At 38.9% G+C, this 26,931-nt stretch overlaps 1 long non-coding RNA gene across 2 annotated transcripts in view; it reads right to left on the reverse strand.

The window, feature by feature from the left end:
• Window positions 1–1,944: 1,944 nt before the first annotated feature.
• The window catches only part of LOC137197606 (uncharacterized), a 42,221-nt gene continuing 17,234 nt past the window's right edge, over window positions 1,945–26,931 (reverse strand). Inside the window, exon 4 of one of the 2 annotated variants that reach the window (XR_010931478.1) lies at window positions 1,945–2,498. This is a non-coding gene — a long non-coding RNA (uncharacterized lncRNA). Of the gene's footprint in view, window positions 2,502–26,931 lie in introns of both variants that reach the window. The other variant, XR_010931477.1, reaches the window with a different exon arrangement.

A 26,931-nucleotide genomic window follows, 5' to 3' on the forward strand; every position in this document is an offset into this window, starting at 1 on the left:
CAATGCAGGGATCATTTTAACTGCTTCATTGGGTAGGTCAATGTATAAGAATACTTCATATTTTATAAACTATCTATATGTTTTATATGTAAAATCTAAATCTGTAGCAACTATGGCTGTCAAATAAATGTAGTGACATAAAAAGTATATTTCCCTTTAAAATTTACTAGAGCAGAAGTATAAAATAAAGTATAAAAAAGTACATCAAATACTCAATTGTGCTTAAGTACAGTAGAACATAGTTACTTTCCACCACTGCAAATATGTACAGCATCAACAAAATGAGCAGCAATTATGATTCTGCAATAATTCAATAATTCACTGTCTTTCATGAAATAATGATATCGAGTCAACTTGATACATTATTCTATTCTCTAATTATTTATTAAAAGTCAACACCAACTTAAATCTCTCAGAAAATGAGATGTTAAACAAATTAGGAAAGGAACAGTCATTATAAAGTACCAGTTTTATCACTACCATACTATCCAGAGTGATGTCATGAGATTTTGCAAGGTAGGTATCGTTATTATTCATATAAAAAATATCTTATCATTAAAGAGGTCTGAATTTTGTCTTTTTGTCCCACATTTGAATTTTCTAAAAAACCTTCACTCTCTTCTTCATGTTGGAAAACTCACTGAACCTTCAGCAGTCGTGTATTTTCTGCAATAAATGTCTGCACCCGAACACATGAGAATAATAGGTATCACAAATGTGCTTGTCAGTGCTTACACCTATTACATTCACACTTATTATAATGAACAAATTACACTGCATTAGTGAAGCAGACCCGCTTTGTGACATAACACTGAGTAATATACAGCTATGTTGTCTGTGCTGATATGTAGAGAGCAGATGATGTTATGAGGTGATAATGACCAAGCCGGGGTAATTGCTCTGCCAGTAGGAGACCTGTAATCACTGCGCTGTGATTATGTAATGGACCTTGCTGATATGGAACAGGTGAACCGAGAGTGAGTTGATTCATTTGGAGCATCCACAACAGGGATTTAATTTACATGCACAGAAATCAAGATTACAGTGCCATTAAGGTAATAAAGATGGTGCAACAGGACCCATGTAAACACCACACTGATTATCTCAGTGCTATTATGGCCTTAATAGGAGTACATGTGATCTCAGTCATTTATGTGGAGTTGTTTATTAGCAACATTAGAAATTTATTTACCTTCATCACATTTCTTCAAGTGTCATCACTGTGTTTAATGTGTAATTGGTGATGAAACTCAGGTTACTTAATCGTGGGTGCCTCCCATGATGACCAGTGTTATTTTATTGAGTGTTGTTCAGCTTAGTGACAATAATGTCTTAGTCAGGCTATTGATAATCAATACAGTAATGTTGCGTGTCAACAAAAGCACAATGAGGTTTGACAAATAATACCAACTTAAAGGATGAAGCTGGTGATATTCTATATTTTTCTTTTTGTCAGCAAATTCTATGAAAAGAGCCAAACCAGAAATGAATTGATCCTACTAACAAAGCCACAGCCTGATATAGCTTATCCCTCTGTGTCATAGATATTTATTGTTGTCCAGAAACTATTAAAAACATAACAAAAAATGAACACTATAGCACCGGGTGACACGTGCTTTCATTACCATGCACACGGCCACAGCAGTTTATTTTGAGTCGATCCCACACACACCGTCCTGCTGCCATAAATACTCACTAGAACACCAAATGTGTATTAATCCACCGCTGAAAATAGTCCCCAGCAAATATAGAATTTACTCCTGTTTGAGTAGCATTTGCTAAAAAAACTAAAGTGCTCAGCTGTTTCAGAAGATTACTGAGCCTTTTTTTTATTATTATTATATATATTTATAAAGACTAATCTTTGGTTTTGGTCTTTTCATGGGATTTATTGACAATAAGCAAAATATAGAATAACACCTGCCTTATCCTTTGATATAATGAGTGAATAAATGAACACATTTGTTGAAATTAATTTGTCATAGTAATGATCTTAAATTAATTATTGACTAATAAAAAAGATTGATTAGTGCATAATTCATGTATTGACTGTTAAACTGTGTATGTGTGTGAGAGTAACTGTGAAGCCAGCAGGACAACATAAATGGTACTTGTGCTACTTAAGAGACTTGTAATATGTGATAGTGTTAAAATGAGAAGAGGCCTTTGATATTCCCTCCGTCAGTTTATCCTTCTGGCATCGACTTTCTGATAATGTTTCTATTATTACACTGAACAATAAATGAGTAAAGCAAACCAAGAGATCTCAATCTCCAACACCTCAGCTACATCACTTGCACCCAATTACCTTTTCACCTGTGAAGGTCAGAGTGCTGAGAACGCTGAGCAGAGCTCGACCTCCCTCGTGCTGGCAGACACTGGACCTGTCTCACCCTTCACTGGTCGGACACTATCTGTCTCCCCAAACAGGAGGATCCACGATTCCCAAGCAAGGTGCAGCACGCTGCTGTCACTGCCCACCTCTTCATTGCTTGCACCTGCTAAAACATTTGAGGTATTTGAGCAGCAGGGCAACACATTTGCTTTTCATTTAACCTGCCTTTGGAGACCTTTGAAGTACATAATAGCAGAGCAGCATAGGTTCCCCCCCACCCCCCTTAATCATTTACCTAGTAAAGGCGCATTCTCTGCAGCTAACCCATCAAGCGGAAAACGAGTTTGGCCCGCTATTTCTCTCTCCCTCCCTTTTTCCCCTCCCACCTTTCCTCCCTTGCTCTCTCTCTCTCTCGGCCTGTTTTGCTCTCTGTGTGTCACTCCCTCCCCTTCCCATTGTGAAACCCTCATGCAGTTGCTCACTGACTCTACTGTATGTGAATGAGGGAGGCATGGAGCCAATTGTTGGCCTCGTCTGGGCGTGAAAGGTTTCAAGAGATGGTGTGGCTGGCAGCCCATTGATACAACATGGCTAATTATCTTTTGCGTCCAATCATGAGGAAATTTATTGGCATCGAGAATATAGCCTTTGTATTTTGGGCAAGATAATGAGACTTGTGTGCTTCAACACAGGACATGAAAAAGATCTGGTTGTAAATTCGGGTTGAGAATAGAGCCAGATTTGGTCTAAATGTTTAATCATCTTCAGTGATAAAAGCATATGCTTTATTTTTTGCTTGTGAATGTCCTTATTAGACAGATGGGGCTGTGTGTGAGAATGTGTGTGTGTTTCTGAGGAGGAGTGTAGAAGCAATTAGAGTAATTTGATTATTATGTATTAGATAAAAGCCATTGGCTTTCTATTTCTTATCTGAGTTCTGTGAACTTCCTGGGAGATATAAGAAATATTTCCTACAAATGAAACAGCTGTTTATGTTTTACATTACCCTTTAATCAGAACCACTGAAGTGAACGTCTGGTTCAGATGATTTGGAAAATCACATGGCAGTTCAGAAGCAACAGCCAAATATACGTATATTGAATAAACGTTGTAATGAAGTGCTCCACAATGGAGGCAGCGATGACTTTAATGGATCAAACCCTGGCACTTACACGCTAACTGTCCTCACCTGTGAATGCTCACCTGGACCTGGTAACTTTTAAGAGACATTATTACACACATTAAAGACACAGCCAAGAGTCGGAAGATGCTTCGCTGGGGAATGCGCTAAGGAAATGCCACAGGGCAATTTGCCCCACCAGCTAAGGCTATTTGTACAGTGCAATAACAACAGCAGACTGAGGATGTTCCTGTTACAGACAGCTGGGGTTACAGATGCAGGTTTGCATCCTGCTTGAAGCAATACATTAAAAATATTGCCCAACAATCTTGAATGTCTGCTACATAGCTGTGGATATTTGTTTCTAGAAATATATTTATCTATTTATAGGAGCTTATTCTATAGTTTTATTCACAGTAAACACAGTGATCATCATTGATAGAGTTTCTTTGGGTCCAGCAAAGTGAGAAAATAGAGGAGTTTGTTCTATGACCATCAACTAAATGTTACTGTGAACATCATTATAGATCCCGCCACTTCTCTGCTTTGGTTGAGTGTTCGGTAGAGTACTGTATTCTTCTTAATGCAACTTGAACAACACGTCTTTGAGTCATAGTGCGTGGATTGAGTGCTAATTTTGTGAATCAAGTTGCAAGGCGTAAAGTTCAGTCAGGTGTACCGTGCACAGTGCTGTACATGTGTTTCCCACCCAAAGCGCACATGGAAGCAGAGTTGGATTTGGAAGAATCTATTATCATACTTTATCAGTGGGTGTGTTAGGGGCCGGTAATAATCCCAGCCAATCAGTGCTCTCGCCACCGTGACGTACTGACAAGTTTGGTAACAGAGGGGAGAGACCAGAGGAACTTCTCTTGGGAGGGATATGCAGAGCAGCAAGTGAAAAAATACAGAACCCCCGATAAGCTGCCAAGGGCAGAGATCTTCTTTCAGCTTCTTGAACATAATGAAAGTCTGCTGGTTACCATGTTTTATGAGAGTAATAATGCACAATTTTATTAGAAATCACAGTGATACACTCAATAACCAAATTTTCAATAAACAAAGTCATATAAAAGAGAGCGTACACATAAAAATGCAGTCAAGTGTTTACACAGGTTGTCCTTTTACATAAAATAATAATTAAGGTTGCAATATTATGCAGCAGCGTGTCTACATTTAGTAGAATAGAATAACAGTAACGTCACTAATGCTTGAATGTCCAGAACATAATACATTATTAGACAGATGTCCTGCTAACATTGTTCAAGTTATAAATGGGGAAAAGTGGAATGTATAAGTGTATTATTAAAACCATGAAGCGTGGTTTTGGAACATTCAAAACATTGATCAAAGGGGCTTAAATAATGCTGAACCTCTTAAAAATGTTTTTAAACTCTTTTCAAATCTGAAAACCTGGCCGTTCATCTATGTTTAAAGCATTTCGGTCTTGTTAGTACTTTTAGTAGATTTTTTTAGTGTACAATTAATCCCAGAAGAATTTATACGAGCAGGCGAAAATGGGTGAAGTAACAGAAAAAACACTGGAGAGCAGTGAGTCTTACAGTGATGAGAGAAGCGTATAATGCTTTCAACAACGCCAAAAGCATGTGTAACAGCTGCCGAATAGGACTTTATAACAACGGTTGTAAGTGTCAGGCACATTTTGCTCATACTAAACACACAGGAGCAAAATATTGACATGAGGTTTGTGGGTTTTGCGTTAAACTTACTTTTACAACATTTAAAATTTGGAAAACCCACACTTCTGAAACAAACACTATCCAAGCTGTAGTCAGCTCTGTTTTTCCTCAGCATCTCACGTTGATAACTACCACCAGGGAAAATCCATTTTCAAGAGTGTTTGTTTGAGACATTAATTCAAATGCTGGATCTTTTTTTTTTGTTGGTGATAGGAAAATAATTATTTTTAAGCTAAGGTTTTAAATAGAAAGATGTGTCACTGATGTACAAAAGCTCCCAAAAACTCTGTTACAACTTAAACACTGTGTAGTAGGTTTGCAAATGATCCCAGAAAACAGACCTAAATTATATACTTGGCCAAGTATAAAATTCAGAGCTCATCCATCTTACTGAAAGAACAACTTAACAAGTGAGCTTTTCCCTATGAGTGGCTGAGTCACTCTTCTTTGGTGGTTGCGACGTCAAAGAAAATGCAGGCTGTACTGAAATCAGTAGCAGCTTCCTTTGTTACACGGTAGAGGCCTTCTGAGCCATCAAGGCATATTTGCTCCATCACTCCATTGTTCAAGACTCAAATCCACATTTAAATCCTCTCGCCTTTGTCTTCCTCCAAGTCACATGGCTGCCTCCCACTCTGAAAACTCTGTTAGCCATCCTTTCAACCAAGCAGGCTCAAAGGAATAGACCACATTGAACTACAAGCAACTACAATTATCTCAAATGTGATATGTCATAACTAGGATCAAAGCTAAATGTTAAACTCTCCAAAATGTTAATAGTTTCCCGGTGTTTAATAACTGGCTTCTGACCAATGAACTTCTCTGGAATAAGTCAAAAATAAAAGTAGCAAGTGGTTAACAAAAACCACAAATCAATAAAGACTTGTGAGGCAAAATAAATATTGAAGGCTTCTTGCAGGCTTTCTGTACACATCAGTGAATATCAGCGCGCTCGGTCCTTACTGTGCTATCAATGTCAGTCACATCTCCTCACTAACATTTTACTAGAGCACTTGAGTGGTTCTCTTTAATGCTCAATTTAACACAATCACCGTATAAAAGGGACCACCTTAGCCACCTGGATCTTTCCTTCCAGAGAAAACCAGGCTGAGGATCAAACTCTTGACCCAGGTAACTCAAATTGTTATGCCCCCTTTCCAAATTAATCTTACATACATGCTTACTTAACGCATCTCTTTTCCACTTACCATTGCTCCTGGTTCATTTGGGTATTTGTAGGAGCCTACTTGCCAGACATGCTACTGCTATTTCTCTCCATTAGGATTGATGTACAAAAACATGAATTATTATGAATATACTGTTTACAGACAGGGAAATATGGGAGAGGTGACACAGCCAATGAGAGTACAAAACAGTTTTGATTCATCAATGAGCTAAAAATGAACAGACTGGACACATGTCTGTAGTCTACTAGCATCTCCATTCAGCATTGTTTGCTTTTCATTAATCTAAATAGTATGTCATAGTCTCTTAAAGACCACTTCAATGAGGCCGAACTGAATTGCCCCCAAGAGAAAAGAGAGATATTTCCTCTTTGGTATTTGTATGTGTTCATATGCATGACTCCTTCTCTCTCGGTTATGTCAACCAGAACTAAAGGGCTTGTTAAGAAGGGCCAATCTTCATGTTATCTATAAATCCCAAATAATAGGCAATGAGTAAAAAAAAAGATGAAAAAGGGACATGGGGCTTAAAATCAAATAAATCACACCTGGATCCTTGGTAAAAACTGGCAGAGCACTCCTTATATTGCACTCAAATTACTCCATTTGTTCCCTAAGATATTTTAATCCCGACTGACCTCAAACTTCCCATGAACCAGGGCCTGAACAAAAGGCCGCCCACTGTCCTTGCAGTAAATCTGTTGTCTCCCTTCTGGGCCCTCAACAGGGGATCATAGATCAGCACTGCTCTGCAGCTTGCTTCAATTTACTCAATTAACTCTGGTAAAGCACTTGTAAGTTCTGCAGATGTTGGTTTATTATCGAGGCCTAAAATGTACAAGTGGGTTCAGGAGCCCGGGGTTGTGGCAAGGTTCACAAGAGGGGGGTGGGGAGGGGGGTGGGAGGGGGTTGGGAGCAAACTAATTTCAACCCTTAGTTTTAGTAAAGAACATTATGATATATGTAAGGGTGTATGTGCATCAGTTGTGTCTGTTCTTTAATAGAGCTCAAACCAAAGCATGGAAGCTCTGCAGTGAAACAATTTTAAAATTTCCATTAAATATATAAAGGTTTGGATTAACAGGTTTAATTGAGCCATTGGAATGACAGAGAAGTCCACTAGAGATGAGCACACACAATGTTAATTATTTCCGCTGCTGCAGCTGTTAGACTTCCAATCAGCATCTCTGAATAAAGTTCTCTGAAGATCTTAGCCACATGAAATAACTTAGTCCCTTCGCCTGAATCATTTACAGATGACAAACCTCAAGAGGCTAGCTGTAAATCATGATCACAATATTATTGCAATGCACGCAGTTATCTCAAAAATGACCTTCCAGCAAAATAATTTGTAAAATGTTTTACATATTTATCTCCTTCCAGTTATCAGAAAATCTTTGATTTGCTAAAACATAAAACTATTTTTTATCTACGTTTAACCTCTCATGGATAAATCAAACTAAAACTGACGTGAGGAATGTAAAGTATACAGTAAGGAGGATGCTAATATCAACCAGGTGTTGTTACCATCACCATAAAACATTCTGCCGGCACCATCCATGTGTGCCCATATATTTCCTTGCTTGGCCAACTACATTTCAATTAAGAGCAGCAACACAGGATGACATTCATAGTGCTTTAAAATAAGGTTTTGACAAATTATTTTCCTCTGTCAAGCTAATATGCTAAGTGCAGGCTTGGCTCCATAGAGTGAGGTCTTATCTTTGTGCAGTTGGTGACTCACAGGCCAAGTCAATGTTGGGAGGCTTTGCACTAGTTTAATGACTTGCCAGTTGATTTTAATGTGAAAAGTATTGCTCGTACACAGGCACAGCGGCTTAAGCCACGCGCATATTTCTAATAACCTCACTCCTCATAAACACACCCAACAGAGACTTTGCAGTCATGTTCTTTTGAGTAAGTTTGACTTTTCTTTTAAGATGAACCATCTTATCAACTTGGAAAGCTGATAAAGCTGCAGGTTATAACTGAATTAGCTGGGAATCAACTTTGAAAAGAAACTGTTTTGACAACTTGTGATAATTTATATGTCATTATTTTACTTCAAAAAATATTGTGATGTATAATACAAATCGTGTTTTACAACTGGCTATAAAAATATTAATGAAATGTCCATCTGACAAAACCCCAGCGGTTTTGAGTATAATTTAACATTTTATGTTATGATTACATGAATTATAAGCACACTGATGTTGAATTTGAAATAATTATGAAATTCTATGGAGTCTTAATATTTGAATATAGACTTCCTGAGAATATGTGGTGGAGTTTTATATGAGTCCGACACTGCTACAACCCAATCAGCCACAACTCAAGTTTCTTCATAATTGTATGTATTTATTTTTTATGTGAAAAACAGATTTGTTGAGAATATTGATTGAGCTGATATCGATATGTTATTAGTCAAACTTAATGTCCTCATTCAAAATTTTAAAAACATTCATTAACAAAACATTATTAACAGTATTATTCAGGGTTTTTTTCTTTATTAAAAAGAGGACACTAGAGAGTTGAAAGGAAATGAGCTGAGACAAAGGAAGGATGACTTGCAACAACAGTCCCCAGCTGGATTTGAACTGGGGACGTTGTGATTACATGGTCAGCAACTTAAAGCACTAAGTCACCAGGACTTCCCTTAGATTATTATTATCATTATTAAAAGGAGATGATGAGCAAGTGTTATCTCAATCAAAATACACACTATAATAAAACAACTAGATTTGATTGTGACTGTGAAAGCTTTGCTATTTGAATGACCTTTGTGATATTTTATTCTGAAGCAGCTCTTGCAAAACAAGAGGATATGGCTCCAGAGCATTTATTGTAAAACAGATTAGCTCTATGGAAACACAAACTATGACATGCAAGGCATCATGAAAGAGACGAGTATTACTGTACATATTTTCCCCCCATTTAAAAGATGAAAAGTAAGACAAAGTCTTTTGGGAGGCTATAAGAAGGAATTCCCTGCTAATGATATTCCCTGTGGGAAGAATGTAATTTATTCAAGTTAATGCGTCTTATTTTCTGTTCAAGGTGTATTCCATGGAATTACCAAACAAATTTAATTGTTAATCCATCTGCTTTGAAACAACCAAGATCTTGTTCAATAAGCTGTGAGTCAGCTTGATCCAATTATGCTAGAACGGAGACATTTGTAATCATTTGCCATCACACCACCCCTGCAACCTACACAGATACACACACAAAACCGGCTTATACTATTTGGGAGAAAAGCATGAAACTTGTGCCTGGTGAGCACCAGAGTAATACAAACAGTTTGAAATGAAGTAGTGACCCCAGAGAGTTTGAGGTCAAGGGTCCCGGTTTAAGAATTGTAAATGACATGTTCACCCTAGGGCTTCTTCTAATAACTTTTTGAGGAGAGGATGAGGCCCGCTCATTTCTCCACTGTCTTCATTGACAGGTCTTTGGGGAGAGATATGCAAGTATGGAAGTGTAATGAACTTGTTTTCCTTCTCTAAACCCCTGCGCTGTCTCCTAAATCACTTGTGCAGCACATGAGCCACCGTCCTCTCTTCCACAGCTGCACTTGCTCTGAAGCTCCGAACTACAGAAAGTGGTGTTGATAGTAAGCAGATACAGACCTTCTGTCCGGTCCAATGTTGCATTTCTGACTATGTGGAGTTTTTTTTTTTCTTCTAAATTGTGAGCTTTGCAGATTTGAAATGATCTAAATAAAATGTTTGCAATAATAACGATAACAGAATTTGTCCATGCTTTTATCTCAACTTCTCCATAGATAACAGACGTAGCCTGTCATAACATATTCTCTCATGTCTTGTAAACCCTGATGATGTTCGACATTTACTAGTGGCAGAAGAGTCGAATGTCTTATCCTTTAGCTGTACGTTTCCATATATCTCTTTTAAAGAAAGAGTTTGTATGCATGCTTCCACATTACATGATACTGCATCTTTCAGCATTTTCCTCTTGTGGTAATAAATTCTATCTGTCAGTTGGTCCCATAAGTTTCTATTTTCATGTCTAGATTTTTTATCAGGCTAACACAGACATACTGTACATCACTTTCAGTTTAACTTTGTTAGTAGAGCAGAGATCTGCCAATTTATTGACCCTGGGTTCTTATCTCAAATGAGTAACTTAAAGAATAAGTATGTATATTATTGTTACTGTCAAATAATCTTATGAAAAGACCAAAACTGATAATGAATTGATTCTCCTAACAAGTATCGTCTCCGCAGCTAAAGCCTGACAGTTTATTTATCTCAGCTATAGACCTGCACTGTTGTCCAAAAATATTAAAAACACACAAATAAGCAACACCTGATTCCACTGGGTGATATGTGTCTTTGTTAAAATGAATACTCACCAGCATACCAAACTTCGCATCTGAAAATGGTCATCAACTAATGCACTATTTACTCCTGTTTGAGGAATATTTGGTAAAAACTACAATGCCCAGCTGTTTTAGGAAATTATTTAGCCTTTTATAAATGTATATGTATATATTTTTGCTGCGACATTTTATTTACAATTTCAGCATTTTTTCATCAAGCATACGCCCAGGTATGTATTTTACAAAGGGCTCAAGTCAGTCTGAAAACTGCTGTGGTCTTGTTTCTCTGACTTGTGTATCAAAAAATAACCTAAATCTATCTATTTTATGCATGTAAAATAGTCTTTTGAAAGATACAACAATGGTCACAGGAAAACAAATGTTCTCAAATGTTTAGAAATTATTAGTATTAGAATTAATTAATAAAGATGATAATATAACCACATATGCTTTCAGCAGTCAATACTGGTATCTTATCATTAGCTCGAGGTTTGTGCAACCAGTTGTAGTAAATGATATGTGATTATCACTTTAAGTTTTCTAAACTCCTCTGTGAAGCTTGGTGTTGCCGTGTCCATGTCATATCCTGCACAGGGTGCAGCGGTGGGTTAAACTCAGGTCTGCTCCTGGTTAGCTAAACAGATCTTAATCTTCTGGGTAGACTGAGTCCAGCATCTGTGGTATTCAAAGAGGATTGATGGGTAGCATTCCTTGATTTTTACCCTTGCCCTTCCCCGTGCCCCTCCCATGATGTAATGACATTATCAATTAGCTCCCATTAATTTACCAAAAACAAATAAGCACCTCAGTACACCTCCCTTCTAGCATGTGGTTCTGATTTCCTGAATGTTTGTCAGTGGCCGCTGTTTGGTTAATCTTTTGGCCAAGGTGGTGTGGCCAAGAGAGGTCATGCCTTTCTCCTCCCTTCAACTGGTTTCCTCCCTGTCCTCTAAAGGATATCTTCAGCTCTGTGTCACACTGTTAACTGTTCATTTCCCTAAATCCTTCTTGCTTGCTTTCTTTGCAGTTTGTTTCCAGCCACAGTTATGTTGACAATTACTGAGATTTTACAACATTTCTCTAGATATGATCAGAAGCAATATAACATTTGATAAGAAAAAAGAAAAGAAAATTTTAATTAAGTTGTACAGTGCAAGTATCTGTCAAGACAGGGCTGCTCAGAATACAAAATATTCTTAACCAGTGATCTCACTAGTTGAGTTGAGTGAACCTCAGTGGGTGAGGCCAAAGATCCACAGCTTCACTGTTGCCAGTTATCACATTTTTATAATATCTTTTCTCTGATATGTATTATCAATAGTTCTGAAAAATACAAACTATGATAATTGGACATTACAACTGACACAATCAATATATTTTACAATGAGAGTTGTGAATTTAGTGTGATGCTGGTTTTAGTCATTGTCGACTATAGTGAAGGGCTGCACAATTTCGGATAAAATGAGAATCACAATTTTTTAATTGTGGCAACCAATCAACTTTGCAAAACAAAAATGGCTCACTCCTGATTTATGTATAATAAATACATTTATTATGATACAATGATATAATTTAAACAGAACATTACATTGTATGAAGTAACATAGCAATGCAGGCCAAGGCCACTGGATTAGGGAAACTAAAATAGGAGCATTTTTGGTATGAAAACCAACGACATAGTCCTTTTCAGGCAGCTGACTGCTTAAAGATTTCTGGCCATGAACACTACTTCATGAACCTTTTGAGGCTTCAAAGAGGAGTGGAGCCATATTACTACATTCCCACCAATATTAAACACTCTGAAGGGGAACTCCTGGTTCCCTTGAAAGCAGCTCTATGGACAAAGTTTGCTCTGGCTGTGATGTCTCATTGCCCTTTGCTGCCTAAAGAAACTCCCTAAACTCTCAGCTCTTATTCACTCAAATACAATGAAAAGTAAACTAATCTATCATGACTGTTGATGAAGTTATTATCCAAAAGTAAGTGATCTCATCTGTGAGTCTGGCCTGGAAGGTGCTCTCTATGTCCTCACTAACATAATTAATTTTGAACCTTGCATCCATAGTCGTGGCTACGTCCAGTAGCTCCTCTGTGTTTGGATCACTGTACTTTTCATGAAGGTGATCCAGGATCCTTGATTTGAGTGATCACGTGAGATCAGAGTCATCTGTCTTCACCACCAGTACTGATGTGTAGAAGAGGTGGAAAACTGGCTTCACAAAGGAGGTGCTAACACACTGCTCTCCTGAGAGGCCCCCTATGAAGTCTGTCAGTAGGTTGAGTGTCTTGTTGATTGCCTCCAGGACTTCAATGTCCTGCCATATAGGAATCAAGCGGCGAGCGTTCTGATCAGAGGTGAGAATACATGAAATAGCAGTTTGCTGCTCATGTATCCTCTGGACCATAGCTTGTTTTGATTACCCTCACTCAGCTTGTTTTCAGGTTGCTTGAGCTCCTACAGTCAATTTTTGGATCTTTCATTGTGTAGGAAAAAAATATTTTGTCATATAATTTGTTGTATAATATCTAATAATATAATAGTCATAATATAGTAGCACAAATATGGTAGTTTGCCAAATAGTTAAAAAAGAAAAGATAATGAGGATTCTTTAATACACAGCTCACCTATAGCCAAACACTGAGGCCTCGTCCAGTTATGGACTTTCACAGTGTGGGATCCATCATATACAACTGGTAAGACTCCTTCAGTCCAGATAGCCTCACCTGTGTGATCCTCAGACAAAAACACAGTCTGTAGGCACTGGCTTTTCATGAAGAAATCACTTCTAATGAAGTGGACTTCATTCCAGACTCATATGTAGATGTTTCCATGGTTCAGTTTGATCATAAATCTGGTCAAACTGATCATGATGCATTTCTCACTTTCTGCCTCAACTGCTGTTCAACAGTGAGTATATAGTCAAGGTAGTGCAACATTTGAAAAATAGTTGTGGGAGGGCATTAAATACTTGTCTAGTGTGTCATTTTTTCAAAAATTCCTCTGTTTTCCACAGTGTTGGAGCTATATCTCTCACTTGGTGGTGTGTGATAGCCTCTGTAATGTTCTTGTGCCTAAGTTAGTCAATCACATATGGAAATGCACTGTATAAAGTTTCCATTATGGATGTTTGTGTGGTTGAGTGGAAATTTTCTTAACCTTCGTGGCTTCATCACAATGTATTTTGTGGTGATGTTTCAAGTGGTTGTACAAATTCGTCATATTCCTCTGGGGAATTGCAACTCCTGCAAAAGACTGTTTGCACAGTGCTTTTGACTGTCGTCGTCTTCTTTCAATTCCAAAAAAAATCCACACAGGCGAATGTAATGTAGGAGCACAACATTACTGTTTGAAGTGAGGTTGGAATAATGTATTTCCTTCTCCTCACCAGCAGGGTCTTCAAGTCTGACTCCTTTTGTTTTTGTTTTCTAAGCTTCTTTCACCATGTCGCACACGTTATATTTGTTTTCAAATCTGCCCCCTCTTCCTGCGTACAGCGTCACATGGTGTGACACTGTCTTGTCATTTGTTGATACAGCTTAGGGAGAAATTGGGGGCACTTGGGAGTGTTACGCAACGGATCTCCCTGCTGATGCAAACACGGCAGAATTGGAAAAACTGAGATCGCACAGGGGCATGAATTGAGATCGTGATTTAAAAAGGATTAATCGTGCAGCCGTACTATGGTGTTCAGGATCTTGAGGAGATAGTACAAGTGAGTTACCAACAGTGTAGCTCACCGACAGTCACTTACTTGAAAGCAAGTGTCGGCTACTTAAAAGTAGAAGGTCAGCTTCAATAACTTCAATAACTACAGCTCTCAGTATGTTTTTAGTCAGTCGCAATGGTTTTATCCAGAAAAACTGTGGTTCTTTTGCTCCACCCATTGTGGTTTAACTCAAAGATTAAATCTGCCCCCAGAAACCAATGTAGGCTGTAAAGAAAAGTCCATTGTGCTATTTCTGAGTGAAGCAGCGTATAAAGCTCTTTGTAACTAGACAAACACACACAAGACTCTCACACGCACAGATACACAAACAAACAATTAAGGACATATGAATCTACACTATTTAGTATCAATGTGCATAATATGGGTTTTATGTTATTTACAGGGAATTAAATTTAAGTGGGAACACATCAAAATGAGCCTGAGGAAAAGTTGACAACCTCCACTGTGAGCCCCTGCGTCCCAGAGGAGCACTTCATACATTAATACTCGACCCCTGCAGGAAATTGGGGCTTTCCCTCCTGTATCTCAGTAAAACATATTCCACTGCAACAAAGGCTATGGAAAGTAGCCCGCTTTTTTTATATTAATAATGAGGTTAAGACTGACGCTCATAGATTAGCCCACAACGTCTGGCTGCATGGTTGCACAAAGACGAGAAGTTGACCCCCTTCTCTTCCTGACTGTGAAGTGGCAGAGAGGAAAAGAGAAAGTTTTAGATCATACAGTTACGCCTGCTGCTGAAATAACTCTGCAATCTCTGTTTGGGAGTGTTTGACCACTGCTTGAAGCCTTTCATGATTTTCATAATTTTAATTAAAGTAAAATAGAAATAATCAACAACATAATGTATAGCAATTTGCATTCATACTACTATGACTTAGAATGGCAGAAGCGGGATGTTTATTCATTACTTTTAACTATGTATTTTGACATATCTGCCTGTTTTGTCACGCAGTCTCAGACAATGACAAATATGTGGATACATTTGATTTTAAACAAACTACCATTTCAGTTTTGTTATGTTTGTTGTTGTTTTTTCAAATAAAGTGAGTGTGTAAGTTTCTGTTCTTTCCATCTATGATCATCGTTCATTATTCCATAAACTATACAACACAACAGTGACTTCCTCTGGTACACAGGAAGTGATACATTTATGTGTTTTGTTTGGAGTAAATAAAATAATAAATATGTTTTCAGCATTAGCAGCTAAAGCCACAATCACTGGACAGATGAGAGCAAAGGCCCCAAAAATAGAAAGTCAAATGTCATCAACAGAAAATCCAAAGAAAGAAGGAAAGATATCACAGTTCTGACCACAGTGACTGATAAATTGTCTCCGGTGCAGTGCAAAATAAAGAAAAAAAGAAAAACGAAATGAAAAATACACGCAGTTATCCTCATGTGACACTTTAAGTAACTAAAAAGTAAGTACCTAACTTTATTAGTGATAAGTTTTTGAAGCTGAACACTATGATGACTAAGAGGACTAAGTTGTACTGAGGGTCACTATCAAAAACTAAACCACCTGCTACTGGATCAGTGAATTTGGATTAGCTATAGGGGTCTGTTCTCTTTTCATTCGGTAAATCTTCCGTCTGAATAGCGTCACGCTGCCTTTACTCAGGCCACATTGACACTTCTCTGTGCCACTTCAATACTCATGGCTCATTTGCTAACAGGGACAGATTTTATTGTTTCCAAAGGCCACTTTTCAAAAGTGGTGACATGCTCAATACAACGTAATTCAACTTGAACGTGAACTTATCATTCCCAAAGCATCAGTGGATGGGAAAGGTTAAAGAGTTTATCTGCTTGTAGATTAAATTAAACAGCAATGATTTTGGTTATGACAAAATCTTAATCTAGACTCCTGTGTTTTCTTGATAGCGGAGCATGTGCTGGTTATGTGATTGCCTCCCCTGCCTATCCTATTTACTTTAGACTGAAGGGACCAAATCTCCAGCTTCTCCTCCTGGTTGCCACACAGTAATTCCTGTAGAGAAATCAAGGACCTTGAAGCGTGTTAATGCTCACATATTGAAGTCTTACAGCATGGTTAAGATACAGTACCTATGAGGGAGCACAGATAAGAAGGTGTGGACAGTGATGCGAAGTTTCTGTGCAGCATGTTTGTGTAATATTGCATCTAAACACTTCAAAGGTGGTGTGACTCATCTCTGGACTTTGCACCTGACTTGTGCTTAGCCAATCAGTAATGTACATATTTATCCCAGAATCAACTCTGGATTAGGAGCTTTCTAGAGAGCAGTTTAGAGGAGATTTCTGCATGAGGTCTTGAATGTTTCGGGTTAAAATGCAGCTGAATAATATTTTACAGGGCAGATATTCTTGTGAAGTTATTCATGTCTGTTGTTTACATTATTTTTTAGAGGAGTCGTAACCTAAGGCTAGCATAAGCAGATGTTTTGGCAATGGCTCATGTAAATGCATACCTTTTGTGCCTTAGTTGTACTTTCCAGGTATGACATAGTGATCACTACTGCTCTGCATGTAAGAAAAACTATTATACTGTAAAAGTGCATTTTAGTTTTCTAAAACACCATCTTTACAATGTGGTCACTCTAAAATGAAGAAATCTTTGTAAAATCAGGAAACTACTTAACAAAGTAAAAGAAAAGAGTGAATAATTGAAGTATAAAGTACAAGGCTCTTTACAAAAAGAATTAAAACAAGCAGTTTTAAATATGTAAATAAGGACTACAAAATATATTAAATAATAAGATTAAAGTTGGAATTAAAAACAATACATAAAGCATAGGAATAAGAGCAATGTTTCAGCCTATTTTTTGACTCTCTGGCCATACACGAGTGCATCTGATGGCAAAAAGCACACTGACCTCTAGTCTTGATCAGTGGCTCATAAGAGATTTATGCCTCATTTACACTGGCATGGTGCAGCACACTTTAGCGGTGCAATGGCATGCCAGGCTATGACTGTGGAATGAATAAATGCAATGACCCATGATATTGTGAGCCTGATGGGAGCAAGACCAAGCACAGGAAAGCTTTTAATTCAGAATACCTGTAGCTACTGCGGCATTTTTTTTTACCTGCGGCTGCCTCGGTCTATTCAGTACATCGGTTTTAAATAATGACAAGTAACCACAGTGAAGTGGTTAGATGAAGACCTGCAGGAGATATGCTCTAACTGCAGTTTAGTTAAATGTTAAGTGTCCAACAAAACATCAAGGGAAGCAGCGCTACTTGATTTCTTGACCAGTATCACTCTGGTTTGTTCACATGAAAATAAAGCACATACTCCATCCCATAAGATAATGTTATAAAAAAACAGCCACTGTTGTTGTACGCTTCAATATTTTAATTTAGCTCTCGGCAAGAATGCATATAAGTGTGTCTCCTAAGATGTCAAGCTGTTCCTTTAATGGGCTAAACGCTGGCCTTTACACAGAGCTGGTTGATGCTGATACTTTGTTTCAAAAAATAAACTGTATCCACATTTCTCTGTGTCCCATTTTGAACCACAAAGGGAAGTGGAGTACATTATAATAAATCTCATGGAAAAGTTAATTATAATATATACAAACGTATACACATATTGGAGCTGTAACTGTGTTGTTGCAGCCTTAGTTCTTTGACTTTAAAACTACTTACTGCTACTGATTGGTCAGACAGACATTACACCATGATTTATGAGGCTTTAAATCAAGCCAAGTCATGTTTAATTCATTGGCTGTCAGGCTAACTTGGGGTTTTAGCTTTTTAGATTTGTTCATGTTTGTCTTCCTTAAAGAGTAAGTCCACCCCCAAATTCCTAGAGGGTGGTGTATGTCGCTACCCATACATCGCTCATTGTATGGATTAGCTTAGAACTACAGGTCTCCAACCACGGTTTAGAGCTACAGCCACTGAGCATAAAACATGTTTAACTGTTGACAAAATGACTAGTATTATTTTATTCTATGTACGACAAGTAATAAATCTAAGTTTACTACTCAAAAAAGTTTTTGTGGGTGTAGTTATTGTCTTAAAAATTTATATTTAGGCAGCACAGGTGTAGTGGGACCTCTTATAAAAGCTATGATAAATTTCAATAATATACACAAGCACTCAAACTCATCGTCATCATCAGACCCATGATCTCAGTTAGGATCTCTCTCTCAAGTATTATTGCTATAATAAAGCAACATCTTCCCTTTTTTCTTCCTTTCACAAATCCACAGCTGCATGTATATATTGGCTGGGGGATACGAGAGAATGGAATTTCTCCTTTGATTTATATGACGGACCTGCCTTTGACCCAGTCCTACTGCTGGAAGCTTGCCATCACCCCATTCAGTTATCAGTGAGCATTTGAAAGTGACCAGACAACGTTTTACGCCACGTTTGGGTCATTCTGGGCAAGTTGGGCATTTAAGGAGTGGAGTGTCCTGTCAGGTGCATGAGTAAATATGTCATGCGTGCATGTTCTTACAGCTTCATTTATTATGTTGGGCTAGAATAGCCATAGAGCCGAATTTATAAAAAAAGAGAATGAAAAACTGCTTCCAGTAAAATAGTTCTTGTAAGTTTATCAAGTCCAAGTAGAGTTCCTACTGTGCATGTTGCAAGTTGAGTTGCACTATGTTTGATACAACAGTAAGGCAAGTTGATGGCGACTCACAGAAAGTGAAGAGTACAGTTTCTCCTTTTTCTTTTATCTCCAGAAGAGATGTGTTAAAACCTTCCAATGAGCACTTGTAAAATGTCTGTTGGTAAGCTGTGTAGTAGTTGGATAAGCAGAGAGGAAATCTAGAAATAAATAAAGTGGATTATGTCCTCTGAAAGCTCCATCTTTGCCCTACAGCCGACTGGGTACCTCTCCTGTCTGCATGATAATGCTTTTGTCAAGGCTTGTGACCCAGTTGGTACAAAGCGGGAAATTACGTCATTTGCAAATATGCTTTTATTCCATGATAGTGTATAATTGTACAAATGAAATGAGATTATCTCTCTAGTCCTCCACAAACAGCCATGCAGCTTTATAGGGGGGGATTGGAAAAGACTGATAATTTGCCAAAAAAACCCGTGGCGTGGAAGCATGTACTCAACCTTGGGCCCAGGTTATTTTAAGGAAAGCCAATCTTTGATCAGCCAAGCTGAAATGGCTAAGATAAGTGGGAGCTACATCTCGCGGCAGGACCGCGCACCAGTCTGATATTGCTATTTCCTCCCTGATTTCTCAAGAGCGGTAAATAGCTGCTGCCCCCACCACTCCCCCCACTGCACCTCCACCCCTCCCCCTTATCTACTCCCCACTTTCTTCTGGAGATCTCTGTCACTTTAATCCACAGAGTCTGCCGCTGGTTAACAAGGAAATCCTGTGTCAATTATCACCAACCACTTCCTGCTGGGAGAGCAGCGGGGAATCAAAGGGGCCTGAGAGTCTTTCACACCAGAGAGGAGCAGTAGGCCTAATTAAATGGCCCTTGTGTCCCGCTGGCTGCCGGTGGCCGGGTGACAGATAGCCCAGCCCAACGATAACCTCCTTCAGCTGATGATTGTTTTGATAAGGGAGCTAGTGGTGCCCTAAGGTTGGCAGATTGTGATCCAGGAGTCCAAATTAACTCACGTCGAGGACGTTGAGGTTTATGGAGAAGAATGATGGATAAATTCTTTCAAATGTATGTAATCATAATGTAATGTGGGTTTAAGAGATGTAATTCTGTGGAAATGAGATCCAAGCTGTTGAAGCTTTACAGTACAAAATGCATTTTTAGAAAGTCACCACAAGCTTTCACAAAAAATCCAGTCTCCTAAACTGTTATAAGTCAGAAAAAAGTCATTAAAATTCAGGTTTCATAAATCTGGGAATGTGAACCCACGATGCATCATTTGCACACTAGTGGGTGAGGCGTACATATTAAGATTTGATATGCCATATTTTATCTCAATTCTCAAAACCCTGCGTTTGGGGAAAAGGGAGGTTATTTGAAGCCCAAATATGCAACGCTCAAAATGACAATTCCCACACCACTTTCAGGTGGAGGTCTGTGAAAGCACAACTTGAGGTTCAAACTGCTTTTTACAGTATCAACTTTAAGCATCATATGGGGTCAGCAAATCATCAGCCTGCTTGCCTTGTAGTTGTCATTTCACTCTTAACTGTCACTTACAGGTATCTTGTGTTGCCTGCATAATGTCAGATTAGGCTATCACCCATAGTCGCTGCCAAAAGTAGCTCTTTCTGTTCATTAAAAAAAGTTAGCTTCTAAAAACTCACCAGAATTATCATTTCAAATACCGCCTGTGTGAAATATGTTTCCCAGGGATTGGCTATGGGTTGTGCATGATTGATAGAATGGGCAATTTAAGGGTCCGAAGGAAGTGAATGTGAATAAATGTGTGCATACATACATACTTTGTAGAATATTTAACATTTTAACGGGCTAAATAAAGTGCTGCAATTTTACATTGCAACCTAATATTAAGAACAACCTGCAGCTGGATGAAGTTCATCAAAATGTCCTCCCCCAGTCTCCACTCCTGTTGGAGACAGCTTCAACCCCCAGTGCCTTGTCCACCTTTAAATTTTCATATGGAGGAAAGGGGCTGCAGAAAAACCAATTTACTAACAGAGCGACATCATCTGTTTGGCCGTTTATCTCTGACACACCACCCCTCAGTCCAGTGTTGACAGTACATGATATTCCATTAATCTGCCTAATGAAAATTTAACCAGTGTTATAAACAAATAATTGGCCATTATCCTCTCAAAGATCCCGAATAAATTACTTGGGCGTTTTTCATGGCTTCTGAAAGAAGAAGAAGCCGGCCCCTCCTGATTGATGTTGGAATAAATGCGGGGCCGGCTCCGACGCTGCGAGTGGGTCTCGGCTAAGCCTGTGATTGACTTAATGAGAGTCTTTGGGGTGAGTAAATGTTCCAAATTGCTCAGTCATTAGCTTTTGCTCGGCTGTCTGAAGATACCCCCGGATCTGCAGCGCGGGTCTCTCCTCTTGTACCATTCCGCCTGCAATTACATTTTCATTTAGAGCAAACCTCTGAAGTCCGATAGGCAGGCCCCTTTTCATTATGCTGGCCTCCTTTTTCTTTTTTATCTAAATGGTGTGAAATGTCTCTTCATTTAGACCAATTAAAGTTGAAAAAGACTGCGCTGTAATGAATTATCATACAAATTATTTACTTAATGCCACAATCTCTCTCCCTCTCTCCCTCTCCTCCTCTCTCATCCTCCTCTCTCTGACACCAGGGATGCACAGAGTGCAGGCAGACGGGGAATACGGTGTGAGAGAAGACGTGGTGGGAGTCCACAATGGATCTACTTTGAAATGGAAACTTCCTTCAAAATGATACACATTTTGCTGAGGTTATGTCTCTCTTTGGCATTTATCTACGTCGTGCATGAACCGAGTTCTGCATATGGACAGCCTTGACTCATGGAGGAGGATAGGGAACCCAACATCCGAACAAAGGGAATAGTATGTCGTCAATATAGCTCATTTCAGATATTTCATTTCAGGAGATGTCTAAGCTCTTCTTAATTAAGGACAAGCTTATGGTTTCAAATTAACTCATTTAATTGAGGGGACCAGTCCTTGTCTGCAAGACGGTGTGGAGAATGTCTCCAGTCTCCTTCCGGAGGCTGTTGGCTGACACATAAACACTGGGAGAGTTCACAACTATCACAGCAGCCCCATCCATACCTCTGGGACCGCCTCTCTCTCTCTTGCTCCTCAATGAGACGCACACTGCCAAAGACTCCCTCCATTAGCTTTTCACCAGCAGAACAGCTATTCAGCGCATATTCTCCAGCCATTATTCGTGTTAGCAGCCAATGCACCATATTAGGGTTGTTTTTCACCAGCCGACATAATGGGGAGAGGAATGAAACGGTATATTTTCTCTCACTGTTTTGTTTTTTTTTTTTTGTTTTTTTTTTTTAAAAAGCCAGTCAATTCACAGCCTGATCATGCTGGGCAAAGCTGGTGGAGCTGAAGTGACTCGTCACCATGGAGACGGCAGCTTCTACTTCATGCCAGAGCAGTTCTGCTAAAGCCCCAAGATGAGGGGGCAGCAGGAAGGGGCTGTTAGTTTGTCCCCAGCCCAGCCACCCCTTCCCTCCTAAAAATGAGGGGGACTGGCCTGACCTTAGATGGAAGCCAGATTTGTCACCGGAGGCCATATTTAAAAAACCTCAAGCTGGTGAAATGAAAAGTCCCAGCCTGGATAAATTACTTTAACGTACCACAAAGAAGTACGAAATCTATGGGGAAAAATAAACTCAAGAGGGGTCAGTTTCAGAGGAGGTGTCAAAGTGTTGTTAAACTCACTGGGCAATAATCTTAAGTACTCCATGATTTGCGCTAATTGGTATGAAATCACCCACAGTGCTTAAGTGCAGCTACCGCTTCGGTTTGCTGCATCTGCTCTATGTCAGGGCCGATTCTTTTTGACAGCCTGGAAATACAAATACAAAATTGCCATATGGATCGCCCACCTTTGAGCTTAAGTCACAGGTACAAAGAGGGAATGGATTTTCACCAGAAAATCTTCTCTATTGCTTTTTGCTTTCTTATCAGCAGTGAAGAATACAAGTGCTATTTGCTGTCATTATCAATGAACACATAAAAGCCGCAGATATTCTCATGTGCAAAGGAAGCTATTCTAAACATTATGACATGAAATGATTTTAACAGAATGACAGGATTGCTGTTTGGCAACTTACTGAAGATAAGCATTTAAAAGTATAGAGGTAACATGATGTCACAGTTTTTCCAGATATGTTCATGTTACAAAGAAATATTTTGCCTTTCTTCGAGAGACAAGTGATTATGTCAGTAATGAATGACTGCTGTGAGAGGATACTGTAGGAAATTCAATGTCAAAACCGGCTTACTTAGATCTGTCATGGGATAGTGAGTGTCCCATAGCTACGTATGGCTAGACAAGGCTATTTGCTCTCTCAAACATTAAGCTGCCTCTGTAATCATACCCAAGTACTCATTATGTGTGGCATGCACCCTAATGCATGCTAATGGCTGCTTATTAACCTCATACTTTCATTAACAGAGGTAACTCATTTTGAAGCACCATATAAACGATGTAGAAGTCATTTATAATTGTTGATGACAATTAAAGGAAGGTTGCGCTAATATGAATCTCTGCAAAGGCATTAAAGTAAAAATCCCCCTGTTGGAGATTTGAAACCAGTTTAATTCCCCGTCTGTCTCACGTGTCTTAAGTGTTGTATTGCTTGTGGCTCCAGTTTATACGAACATAAAATCAGGACAGGTTAATCCTAAGTGCTTATGTAAGTAGTTGTGTCTTCAGTCTCACTGCAACTCATTGAACAAACGTGACTTCAAGCGAGTGAAATAGCCACCTGTCATGAAACATTGGAGTCTCAGAGCAGTGTCATGAGTTGTGTTAAGCTGTTAGGTGACATGAGAGGAAATTCTTTATAATGCTGCAGGCTAACATTACCTCCCTGTTACTTTAACACAAAAGGGGTTGTTTCTTCTATATTAATAACCAAGCCTCACCTAAAAAATTAATTTGAAACTATGCATACACTCCTGAATAAGAGAGGGTAAAACTATTAATTAAAAGTGGAACAGGTTCTTATTTTAGTGGAAAGTGGAAAAATTATGAGCCTTTGTTAAGGAAGGCCCAGGAGCAAAGCTTTCATTAGCCTACATGCATGGCAAAAGCAATTCATCAACTGTAATTTTGCCTCAATGGGCAAAAAAGAGGGATCAACCTCAGCATGCTATTTATGGAGATTTACGGAAGTCTGGGAAATGCTAATGTGATTAACATTTATCTACAACATGTTTCGAAATGGCCCTCGTGTCCACATTTTGCCTTTAAGATTAAGTTATTGCACTTGCTCGAGAAAAAAGAAAAAAAAATATAGAGTGATACAGAATCTGCTTTGCAGTGCAAGAGCACACAATGATGATTTTTTTTTTTTTTTTTTTTTTTTTTTTTTTTGAGAATTCTCTGTCACATTAGTGGAGGATTTCTTTCCCCCCCAATCCCCTCCCCTCTCTCTAAATATCTCTCTTTATGTGTGTCTGTCCCCAGATGAAGGCGCGGCGAGCAGAGCAGCGCTTTTGTCCTACCGGAGTGTCTCTCTCGAAAATGTGAACTGTTCCACGGATTAGCTGAGCAGAGATTTATTTAATGCATCCTCATAGAGTATTGTTGAAATCTATTTTGGGATACGGAGCTTGCCAAGCTCTAAGCCTGGTAATATATGCCTGCTACAGTTTAAGAGAGAGGGTTCACAGACCCTCTTTATGTTGGGATCATATGGATCATACAGAGTCGTTGAATATGAAAATATTGAGGGCTGGTAGCAAATTTATTGTTTTCACACAGGGCCCACAAAAGGCTTGTTTCCATGCCCTCCCTTCTGTCTCTTGTTTGTATGGCCTGTTTAAATATTTGATGTCCTAGAGAATGATTGTGATATTCACCAGATAAGATACTGCACATGCATATGCCATGAGAGGCCCCTATTTAAGATACCGGCTTAAGGTTTCTGAGAGGCCAACAAAGCCATGGATGGAAAAGACTTCAGTGCATTTGCATTTAAGCTGTGGATTTAGGAACAGCTAGAGCAGAATGAATACTAATAATGTATCTAATTTAAAATGCTAAGTATTTACCTTAGAGTTTATTCAACCATAAAACCTTATAAATAAAAGCAAAAGAAGCGTTTTTATTCAATATCTATAATAGTGTGTTTACAGCAAATGATAGTCTATGTAAATTTCATGAGCATTCACTGTGAAATATAATAAAAATGTAATCATCATAGTTTTTCACTTCTAAATAAAACCCAACCAGCGTTGGACCATTGATAAGTTTCAACTTGCTGATATCAGCAAAGTCACAAAAACCAAACCACCAATCCCTCAACCCAGACTCCCAACTACACTTCCCAGCATGCCCCGGGGGGATAAGGTTTGGACCGCTTCTCCTCACAGTGAAACGGGTAGCAATGTGACAGAGAGTGACACAAAAGAGGAAAGCCAGGGGGTGTGCAGGAGTGGGGGAGAGGGAGCCGGACAAAAGAGAAGACATGGGCTTTGCACGGAGGACATGATAAAGCCAGGAGCATTATCGTCAGTGTGAAAGACGGGGGCCATACTTCAAACGGGATTTTCTCTTCATGACAGGATACTCCGCTGACGCAGAGCAAATAGCTCTCTGTAGCAGTATATAGCTTCAGGGTTTCTAGGCTTCTTTGTAAATTCAACAAACTACAATGCAATGATAGGATCTTATACAGAGAAACCACAATGCTCAGTACCAAAATTTATAGATAAGTAAATATAATCATAGTGAAGAAACTGGGAAAATTAAAAATGCAAGCATTTAAAAAAATATTTTATTGCATTTTATTGTATTTTATAATTGAAAAAAAAGTGGTCCGCTTGAATAAATAAATGAGACTCACTTAAACAAATTACAAAAAAGCAATGCTGGCAACTGAGGCATTACTTTAGCTGCTATAGTGAAGGCATTAAGCTTTACAAATATGACTCTTGCAAGGAAGCCACGGGGTTCAATCAATTAGTCTGTGATTATTATTACTTCTGTTGTTATTACTAGTCCCAGCAGCCAGGCTGTTATGGTAACCCTAGACGTGGTCCATAGTACTAATCCTTGCCCCTTCCCTAACCTTAACCTTTACTCTCTTAATCAACATCATATTCTGAGCAAGTGGGCAAAACATTTACATGTTATCTCTCGCAGCGTTCAGTGAGAATTTGCCTTCACTCTGGGAATTCTCAAGCTCAAGTTGTTTGCGTGCTTGCACGTGCTCTTGACGTGCGTGCAAGAGAGTGTGTGTGTGTGTGCGTGTACAGTAGGAGCATGTGCGAGTGTGTGTGTGTGTGTGCGCTGTGCATGTGTTATTCTGTCCGGGCTCCATTGTTGGTTTTTCATCTTTTGTCTGAGTTGAAAGTCACAAGGACATTAGGGTCCCAATAAATTAGAGGAAGAAAGGCTCCCATTGTAGATGGGCTGTCGTGGGTGGTGTAGTTCTGTCTTTATGTAGCTCTGTCTTGCACATTATGGTGTTACTGACAAATTAGAGTTTAGGTTTGGTCTTAGAAGTTGTGGTAAAATACAAGATATTTTGAGTTAATAAAGACAAAAAGACAGTAGTGCAGCAACCACAGCTAGACAAGTTTATATTCCAGACTGGTGGAAAAGCTCTTCTTTCATTTTTGTTCAATATTCAACCCATCTGTCCTCAATTCTGAAAATGACTATTGAGAAGTTTGATCCAACAGCAAATATAAACTGGACAGCAAGATAAAGGAAAAGCACGAAAACATCGAAGCAAGCAAACACCACAGTGAGACAAAGATATTTCCTATGCAAAGCTCACACACAATGTCATGTGTGATAGCGACGAATCCCGTCCAAGTCACACGCAGGGGGGTTGGTGGGGAGACAGAAACGAGGTCGGCCGCCTGCATCTTCCAATGATTCCCCCTCTTAGCTTTGATTCCGCTGATCCAG

Source organism: Thunnus thynnus, chromosome 14 (genome assembly GCF_963924715.1).
Source record: "Thunnus thynnus chromosome 14, fThuThy2.1, whole genome shotgun sequence".
Lineage (NCBI taxonomy): Eukaryota > Metazoa > Chordata > Actinopteri > Scombriformes > Scombridae > Thunnus > Thunnus thynnus.